General features: G+C 39.4%; 1 non-coding gene across 1 annotated transcript; it reads right to left on the reverse strand.

Annotated features, from left to right (window-relative positions):
• Positions 1–392: 392 nt before the first annotated feature.
• Positions 393–498, reverse strand: LOC139717261 (U6atac minor spliceosomal RNA). Its single transcript, XR_011709955.1, has one exon. It is a non-coding gene; the product is annotated as a U6atac minor spliceosomal RNA (small nuclear RNA).
• Between the last annotated feature and the right edge of the window lie 10,445 nt (positions 499–10,943).

Genomic DNA, 10,943 nt, shown 5'->3' on the forward strand with positions numbered 1-10,943 from the left:
AATAAATACTGAGGAGGAGAAAAAAAAATGGAGAGGAAAATTGATGAAAGTTAAATCCTGAAAAGGTTTCTGTGGTAGAAATGCAAAAATGAGTAATTAAATAAGGTTGACGTGTAGACTTGAGAAGAGCAGACAAGATAAATAATCTGTAAATAAATGTGTAAGTCGATACTAGTGGTCCTGAGAAGGACCGTTGGGTTGTATGGAAGGAAGAAATAAAAAGAAAGAGGAGAACAGAACAGAAAAGAAAAAAGAAAAAGATATGTAGCGTAGAAACAGACAAAAGTGTAAGAGAGAGACAGAGGAAAGAGAAAATGAAACACTGAGAAAAGGTGCTAGTGAAAGTAGAGCAAGATGTCTAGTTATAAGAATAACTAGGAGAACCGAGGAACTTAAAAACTTGGTTAGATGCCTTAACCATTTGTGTGTTGTTTCGCCCTGAGGCGAGTTCCGTCCTTATCAAGGGGAGTGCTAACCTTCTCTCCTTTTATACAACACAGATAATAAATATATACTACACATACAACACAAATAACTATTTGTATTAGATTATTATAATACTGTCCTCAACGGCCATGGCCGCTATATTCCAAAATGGCTGCTATTGTCATAATCATTTTGTTTTCAAAAATGGTAATTTCCGAACGAAAAGTTTAAAAATGTGTACATAAATTGAAAATCATGTTTAAAATCAAACAATATATCTAGATTGCATTAACTCTAGAAATTGTTCCTTCGCAAATTTTCAAGAAGAAAAAAAAATTGCTAATAACGGCAATTGCAGCCATTTTCCAAAATGGCTGTCATAGATGTCATTTTTTTCCTGTATGAAGATGTCCTAATGCCGGAAGAAGACAATAAACATTTTTGCGCAAGTCGACAAATACATACAAAGAAGTTTAGACATTGAGCCATCATAAGCTGTATTCACAATGGCTATTTCACCTATTTGTCGAAATGGCTACAATACACTCTCTTTTTGTTTTTTGTCTTAAAAATTTGCTTAACTTCAGGAGAAGGCAGTAGAATACTCACAGAGACATTATATAATCTGAAACATGGTGTTAAAGAAATCATTTGAGGAACAACTAAAATAAAAAAGGCAAATGCTTAGCGATTATGTCTCACCAATGATGAATGCATATTTTAGGTGGTAAACTTGAAAAATTTCCGAAAAAGGGTAATACGAATATCCAGGGATAATGGCGCCATGTATTAACTCTGACAGTATCACCATATCATTGAATATATGGGACTATATGACGTGTATCTATTTTAAAATGTAACTTTCTAAATATTCTTAAGACAGATACGAAAAATGGCCTTTCAATTTACGAAAAAAGTTAATTTACTTGCCATGCTTCCATAAAAACACATACCTTTGATATCCATACTGCTAGCCGTCACACGCGAAATACTGCAATTAGAACTAAACTGAAAACATGCATTTAGAACCAACCCACATCAATGAAACTTTTTTTAAAATTTTGATTTCTTTGGACACCAGATTGCATTAGATGCAATGGCTATTTAGCAGTATGCTATTGCTTTCTCGTTCTGGAATAAGCAAATTAAAAAAAAAAGGAGTGTGTGGAAGCCATTTTGACAAAGAGCTGCCATAACCGTTAGGGACGATGTTTAAATGGTGGCTGAATATTTTCATTTCAAAATTCAAATTCAAATTCAAACTTGAATTCATTTGAATGTCTTTTGTCAATTTGCACAGGAAATGTTTTTGTCTTCTTCTGGCATTATCATATTTTCAAGAAATAAATAGCATCTAGTGGCCATTTGGAAACTGCCTGCCATGGTCGTTGATGGTGCCATTTGTAATGACTCGTATATTATTTTCTTTTGAATATGATTTTCAACTTATGTACAAATGCCATTGATTTTCTTTCTGAAATTAGCATATCTTTCCACAAAAAAGCTGACATCCATAGCGGTCAGCATGGCCCTTGAGGGCGCCTTCTAAGAAAACCTTATACTTCAATTTATTTTGAGCATAATTTTCAACTTGTTTGCAAAGTCTTATTGACATTTCCTTCTGACATCCGCAAATTTTTGGAAAAAAAAAGGTGGGGGAATCCATGGCAGCTGCTTTGAAACTTGGCTGCTATGGCTGTTGAGGGTGCACTTTTGAATGGCCTATTATCAAATTCAGTTTGAATGTAATTTTCCACCTTTGTGGAAATTATGATTGACGTCTGCAACACTTTACGAAAAAAAAATTCATGGTGGCCATTTTGAAAAAAAAAAAATTCATGGTGGCCATTTTGAAAAAAAAAATGGCTGGAATGGCCATTGAGGGGGCAATGTGCAATGGCCCAATAAGTTTACTTTTGAATGTAATTTCCACCTGTTTGCAAAATTTCGTTGGCTTTCCCTTCTGATTTTAGTAAATCTTTTCGAAAAATATAGCATTTATGGCGGCCATTTTGAAAAATGCCTGCCATGACCGTTGAGAGTACCACCACAAGTATGACATCGGGAGTACCTCAGGGAACAGTTCTTGGACCCCTCCTGTTCCTAGTCTTCATTAACGATCTTCCTGAGTGCGTTTCCTCATCTATACGCCTCTATGCAGATGATGCCCTCCTTTATCGATCCATCAAAACCCATGAGGATGTAGATGCATTACACAGGGATCTCACCAGTGTCCAGGAATGGGAGAAGACTTGGCTCATGTCCTTCAATGCCGACAAATGCGCAGTATTGAGGATATCTAACAAGAGGAAGAACATCATTGGAACATCCCCGTACTCCATCCATGTGACAGAACTCCGGACTGTCAATGAGGCTAAGTACCTTGGTGTTACCCTTCATCAAAGTCTTAGCTGGAAGCCACATATCCAATCCACATGTAAGAAAAGCATTAGCACACTTGGCTTTCTTCGACGCAATTTGAGGAGATGCCCTGCCAACATTAAGGAACTGGCATATAAGACCTACGTACGTCCCATTCTGGAATATTCCTCCACGGTGTGGGATCCTCACACCAAGGACCTCATCTCCCAGATCGAAATGGTCCAACGACGTGCGGCTAGATTCGTAAAGGCAGACTACAGATACAAGAGTAGTGTCGCCCAGATGCTACAAAGACTTCAATGGCAGACCCTGCAGGAGCGACGTGCACACAGCAAAGTCACCATGCTGTACAGGATCGCTAATGGTCTTGTTGCCACCCCCTCTGGGCCTCCATTCCTGTACCCCACTCCAGACCTACATGCAACTAGAGGCCATGATCAACAGGTTAGACAGCAACACTGTACAATCATCATTTTCCAACACAGCTTCTTCCCAAGTGTTGTCCGCATGTGGAACGCCCTACCTCCAACAGTGGTTGCTGCTCCGTCTCTTGAGTTATTCCGGAGCCGTCTGACACCACTCACCCTCTGTTAAGACAGCGGAAGGGAGATATTTTTACTCGCACGGTAGCTTAGTTATTTATTTTTATTTGTCCCAAATTGCACCCAAAATGCACTCTTATTTTGAGTGCTTCTGTGACTGCGCTTTTGCCTGCCAAGTACGACAATGCTCTTATCAGAGGGATGTACTCATCGGAAGAAGAAGAAGAAGAAGAGGGCGCAATTTCCGATGGCCCAATTTCGAGATTTATCTGAAATGTCATTTCCCACTTATAAGCAAAATTTCATTGACTTCTCCTTTTGAAATTAGCATTTTTTTAATGAAAAAGTGGCACTTATGGTGCCCATTTAAAAAAAAATGGCTGCCATAGACATTGAGAGCGCAATTTACATTGCCCAATATCTGGATTCATTTTTGCATGTAATTTCCCGCCTGTGTGCAAAAGAGAAAAAAAAATGGCTTTCCCTTCTGAAATTTGCATTTTTTAAACAAAAAATGGCATTTATGGCGACCATTTTGAAAAAATGGCTACCATGGCCGTTGAGGGCGCAATTTCCGATGGCCCAATATCTAGATTTGTTTTGAATGTAATTAGTATTTATGGGCAAAATCTTATTAACTTTTCCCTTCTGCAATTCGCAAAATCATCGAAGAAGTGGCACATTGACAGTCATTTTGAAAAATGGCTGTCATTGACATGAGGGCGCAATTAACAATGGCCAAATATTTAAACTAATTTTGAATGTAATTTCCCACTTGTTTGCAAAATCTTACTGGCTTTCCCTTCTGAAGTTAGCAAATATTTTGAAAAAATGGCATTTATGGCGGCCATTTTGAAAAATAGCTGCCATGGCCGTTGAGGGCGCTATTTCCGATGGCCCGATATCTAGATTTATTTTGAATGTGATTTCCCATTTGCAACCAAAATCTTATTGACTTTTCTCTCCTACAATTAGCAAATTTTACGAAAATATGGCATTCATGGCAGCCATTTAGAAAAATGGCTGCCATGGACGTTGAGGGCGCTATTTACGACGGCCCAATATTTAATTTAATCTGAACGTGATTGTCAACCTGTGTACGAAATTTGGTGCTTTTATCACAAAATGCACAATTGTTCGGCTATGCCGCTCCACTATAAGAACATTATTTATAATAGAACTTCACCAGAATGTTCAAAAGTTTGTCTTGGTATAAACACAAGGTATGTATACATGCGAGTTAAACTGAGATAATAATGCGAAAAACATGATGGGGCCTGCGTACAAGCAAGGTTGTATAGAGCCGCAGGTCCGGTGATAAAATCAGATTAGGGGAAGTGTAAGTACAGATGTTGTTTTAGACCATACTGTAACTGGGGGATCCGATTAAAACGAACAAAGATCAGATCAAATAAGTGTTACGTAATAAAATACAGAAAGGTGACATGTTGCAACTATAACCTACTACAAGCAAGGGCATTGGGAGAACAACGACTGAGATTGTAAGGATTCAAGTGGGTGTGAAGGTATAGATGACGGTGTAACAGTTTGGCATAAATACATAAATGGAAGGTGGGCTAATAAGAATTTTGTCGCGAATATAAAATATACACACAAGGACAGTGGAGCTCAGGAGTCTGAATTCCAGCGGGGTCCTAAACCATGCAGGCCGTGTGACCATGGTAACAGACAGCTGCCACGCGCAAGAATTCCAACAATCGCGTGTAACAGTACGTGCTAAAGAGAGCGCAACAGGCAGACTGATCAAAAAATAAGAATGTACATGGCTAGGATCCCTTCGGACTACTAATATATGATAGACAAGATAGACAAGGGCGAAAATATTGAACAGCAAGTATCATACAATATGTATGCCGTAGCTGCTCAAAAGATATTGTTTTATTTTTCGTTTGAATGAGGTTAGAGTGGTGCAGCTTATAAGTTCCGTAGGGAGTTTATTCCAGTACTTAGGCCCTTATTCTAACAAAAGCGATTGTCCAGCAAGGTACAGTATAAATCTAACACATGAAAAAAAAAAGAAACATCTCCCAATTTTGTCCCCAAAACGTAACAAGTCAGCCGGGAATGCTCTCTCAAAAATCGAGTGAAAATAGTCAGCCTTGAAGGAGTGAATACAAAAAAGAATGAATATAAGTTTTTGCTTCGTCCCGTACTAAGGGGCTAAGGGGCTAAAGGGGGCCTTAGCCCCACCGTTGGTACCGGACTTTCCTCAGCCCACTTTCCCTTTACACTTGTTTTTGCCAAAGTGGGCTTAGCCCCACCGATAATCCTGTACTATCTGGCCCTGCAAAATAGCAGGGTTAGTACCGCAATTGCGGTGCCAAGCAAGTGAGTGTAAACAGAATGAAGAAATAATCCGGGGCTAAGCGGCGGAGACGAAGTCCGATCACCCCCACAGACCAATCAGAAACGAGGTAATCAAGTGCTGCCGGTGCGTGCGTGTACTTGTACAGTGCGCAGCGTAATCATGAATATTCATGTGGTTTGGAAAGTATACGGAACTAAGAAATACGAGTGTCAAAAGGTCAGTTTTCTCTTTAGCCCAGGACAAGAGCTTAGTACGGGATTTATTGGCGAGTGTAAAAAGCTGAAAAAATGGTGCTGGATTAACGATAGTTCTGGGTCAGAGAAAGTACGGAGTTAAGAAACACAAGTGTAAAATGGATTTAAGAGTTAAATCGGAGTGACTTTTGAGTGAAAATGTTAATTTTCACTCATTTTCAAGTGTCCTTAGGGATCACTCGAAGATTTTGGAGTGATCCCTGAGGTCACTCTAAAACGAGTGAAAATGACCATTTTCACTCAAAATTCTCTCTTGTTTGTATTCACTCCTTCAAGAGTGAATATTTTCACTCGATTTTTTTTTAGAGAGAGTAGGGCTTTTAAAGTACGCCTACAATCAGTGGCTTAAGAGCCAGAGATGACGTATACTCTCTGAATGAAGGTGTTGGGGGGAACTCTATATTTGACAATTCCTGTGGCCTTACACGGTCCTTAAACTATTCTGGAATTTTTTTCTAAACATCTCCAAGAGATCCCAGAGATTTCCTCACATCCTAACTCATCCTTCAGAAGTTCCAGATTTCCGTGCATAACCTCATTCCTAAAATAACCTTCAGAGATCGATTAAGCATGTACTCTATGTGTTCACTTATCGAATGTATCACATGATCATACACACACTCACAAGACAAAAAAATAAGGATTATCATTATCAGTACAAAACATGCACAGTTGCGGGAGAAAATTCTCTCTGAAGCGTCGTGCTCAAACGTTATCATTTCCAGCATGTTTGTGTGTGAATGCGGCGTGTCTTCCATCAGTATGCTTTATAGCATATTCTATGCCTGGTTTCTGCAGTAGCTAAATATGCAGTCAGTAGGAAATTCTGCAGTTTGTGAGATCTTTCCTCGCACGTATTAACTTTTTATGTAGATAATACAAATTTGGCTCCTTTCAGAAAAACAGATAATCTACAAAATTTAAATGCCAGTATATGTACTGACTTACATGCAGCTTGTATTACACAAACTTGTAGTTTAACATATTTCCAGCATTTCAGTGTACCATCATTAGCTTCTAGGATTTTCTACTACATTTCATCTGTAGCCAATGGAATAATAAATTATGAATTTTTTAGCACTGAGCGGAAAATTCTGGAATTTGTGAGATCTTTCCTTTCATATGACGTATGTACTGTGACTTCACAAACAGAAACTTTTCAACTATTTCGTAGAATCCAATATGTGTACATGCACACATTCCCCAAGAAACCGTATCTCATAATACACATTCATAACAGTAATAGTGTAAGAATTGCGTGGAAGGTAAATTTGGGATACTAGTGAGCGGTAGGCCCCCCGGGTTGTTGACCACTCTTCTGTTTGCACAAACCAGCCTTATACACTATTGATACAGTATACTGGCAAATGCAATTTTATGATTAAAATTATGTCTGTTGTTGTTGTTGTTGTTGTTAGGGGTAGGGGCGCGGGGGGACCCGCGTTCGAATCCCACCCCTTGCTTGCCTTGAGGCCTCCATCCATTTCAAGCTTAATCGCTTACGATGGTGGTCTCCTGCATTCGATGATCTCTGTTGTTTACTGAAATAAACGGCATATTTTATTTTATGTTTCTGTATATCTACATTGCTCAATGCAATCAACTATGTGTATCTATTTGTGTACTGTTATCGATTTATTTCACTGCACCTGCTATTCTTTGTCTTTGTACTTTTTGAAATTTGTATTTAAATTGCATCTGATTGAATGCACAAATAAAAACAAACAAACAAACAATCCCACCCATTGCTTACGTCCTCGGACAAGATTGTTTTACCCACTATGTACCTATTGACTAAGGTGTATAAATGATAAATGGGTACCTGGCAAAGCTAGGGTGATAATTATAGCAGGACCCTCTAGTAGAGCAGTGGCAACAATGAAGAGGCTGGGTATTAAGGCCTATTGTCATTATCATTATTACTATTATCATTATTATTGCTATTATTGTTGTTATATTATCATTATTATTATTATTATTATTATTATCATTATTATTATTATCATCATTATAATTATTGCTTTTATTATTATTATTCCTATAAGTTATCTTTTGATGTCATTGTATGAAACATTTGTTTCATAAATCTTACATATTCTCCCTCAATGCACATAATAACATGAATATTTCCACTGAGAAATTTAAAAGTCTACAGGGTATTTAGGCGTAATCCTGGATCGAAATATAGTTCGGTCCGAACACTTAAAAAAAAAATAAACCCAAAACGTAACTCTAGGCACCCTTATTACCAAGGCAATTGGTTTCTTCGAAAGACGAAATAATTATGTTTCCTAGGAAAATCCTTGTACTATTGTATAACTCTATTGCTTTACAATATTCAGAACATCAACTATACATAAATGCTGTCATACAAAATATAATTGATCTGCAGCAAATCAAGCATTGTACACAATATTTTAAACATTTTGCTTACAGCTCATCATAAACCTTTTATTCAGACAACTAAAAATCCTGAAAGTAAGATCCTATTGCATACCTCCATGCTTTATACTACTCTGCTATTTTTACTTTCGAGTATTCAGCAATTAATGCTGCGTTTTCACCATGTTCCCGGTAGCCACGCCAGTCCCATTTGCCCGAAACGTAAAGTGCTTCGTTTTGCCCCCTTTGAATTCTAATCTTGTTCGGTCCAGTCATCGCCCCGTTGAACCCTGTTTTCATGGCGTTTGTTCTCACAGATCCTTTCTCAAGACGACTGACCAGGCTAGACTATCAATCTTTTCCGTTGCGCCCCGTTGCGGGCCACCTCCATTTTTTAAATTCTTTAATATTTTTTAGCCTAATACGCGTCTTGTTGCTTTCGTCCCATTTTATTACAGCATACGAGGTTCCTCATTAGCACCGGAACAGCCGTAGCATTTTTTTTTTTTTTTGGACATTTTAAAAATCTGCCACGGTATCCATGGCAGTCACGGCCTGTCACGTTTGCCTGTCGGCTGCATTGTCTCACGTCCATTATGTTTTGTCGACGGTGGCCTGAAACGTGTCTGCCATGGCCGCCGGGAACATGGTGTAAACGCAGCATTTACTACATGAGTTGTTTGTATTGTGTGTGTGTCCGTCTGTCTGTCTCGCTTTCAGGTGAGCATTTGTGTTTAAAGCGCTCTTGTTTTCTTCCCCACATACATTACTGGCGATATGCCAACTATGATCAGCGGTGGTAGCATTCCAGTGATGATGACGCGTCCATAGTTTGAAGAAAGCAACAAAAACAAGCCAGGAAGTTTAAGTGAGGTTTGAGTCTATTATACACGTCCCCCTCGGCAACACATTTTAAAGAATTCCGATATTATTTCCGAAAATGTGCTGTATACTGTACTTGGTGCACATGATTGAAAAAGGAGTCGACCGTGCACGCATGGCAAGTAAGTGTAACAGTTCCGTGTGAAATATTCGCTGCTTCAGAGATTCGGGCGGGATCATGTGGAGTGATATATCGGAGGTATATAATTATCATCTGCCGTAAGGTTGTACCAGTTGGATTCCGAATTTCTCTGGAGGTCTACCGAAGGCATTGGATATCCATTACCATGGAACCGCAATGGATTTTAATCACCTTTGTCGGACTCACAAGCTTGTGTATTTTCTCATCAGTCATGGTAACGGAGCAGAACATCGTGCCTGAACAGCGATATGGCAAGTGAAAAACCTCTAGAATCGGTTTCTTTGTAGTAACGCTTCGGACACTGCGTTCTGCCCAGTATATCTCAATTGCAGATTTTACTGCTACATCGTGCAATGTGCTTAATTATTCGTTTTTATTTAATTGATATGAGGAAAGGAATGGTAGCTTTGTTATTTTTAAGCACTTGCATCACCATGATAATTTCACACAGGAATTATATAGGCCTATAATGCTGATGTTTTCTAGGACGTAAAATATCGACTTTATAGACTAGTTGAGGCTTCATCAAGGTTAAAGGCAGCCGATCGCCATCCCTAATGGTACGTAAACTCCGAACGACCGAAGTTTGTGCGTGCAATTGCGCAATGGCAGACTCGGTGCTATATCCATAAACGTGTGGGACAATGCTACCACTGAGACAAGTGTGTGTGTGTGCGTGTGTGTGTACGCATCATACACAAACATTGTCACCGCGAGCTGCGGTGATTGGAGGAGAGAGGCCAGAAGACGCTGCGGCGTGTGTGTGTGTGTGTGTGTGTGTGTGCGTGTGTGTGTACGCATCGTACACAAATATTGTCACCGCGAGCTGCGGTGATTGGAGGAGAGAGGCCAGAAGACGCGTGGCTCTTTTGGCCTCTCTTCATGCGCATGCGCACTGAGAGTGTGCGTCCATTCGGAAGCTCTCGGGACAGCCATTTTGGGTTAGGAGATAAGCACAGGGAGCTCTCTTGTAGCCTACCGTATTTTCGCTGACCCATTGAGCCAGCGCTATTCTCATTCGGGGGTCACTACATTTGATACAGAATGGGGGAGGCAGCGTGTTGCGTTCGTCTCCGTGCCGCACAAACCACTCGCCACGACTGAGTGTCTTTAAGATGTCAATGCCGTAGCTTCACTAGTCCTTAATCATGAACACAAATCTATTAATATAAATAGTTTCTTTGACATTAGGAATTTAGGAATGAAATCTTTTTGGAAAAAAAAAAGTTAACTATTCTGTTCTTGTGTACTTCAACCTCGTCTTACAACCAGATAGACTGTCCTTCATATCCATCAATTCGTCGAACAATATTTGGTCAAGAAATCGCCAGTTCGTCGTATAGTCCATATGAAATGCAAGGGACTTCTTGTACTCAACCATTTATATTCTCACACCATTCAAATTGATTTCAAGTACACGTAAAATCACGAAAAGGCATGCTACGATTACTGAATATCATCAAGTTATACTCCAGATTACTCGGAGAGATGGCGGCTTCGAGCCCCGATCATTGAACGCACACATGCACTTGCGCATATCGAATTTTTCAGTCCATCCATATAACCATGGTAACTGACAACTGTTTGACTGATTAGGCAGTTGT

Source organism: Diadema antillarum, unplaced genomic scaffold (genome assembly GCF_040938485.1).
Source record: "Diadema antillarum isolate AM-2024a unplaced genomic scaffold, OU_Dant_1.0 scf00000073, whole genome shotgun sequence".
NCBI classification, from domain to species: Eukaryota; Metazoa; Echinodermata; class Echinoidea; order Diadematoida; family Diadematidae; genus Diadema; species Diadema antillarum.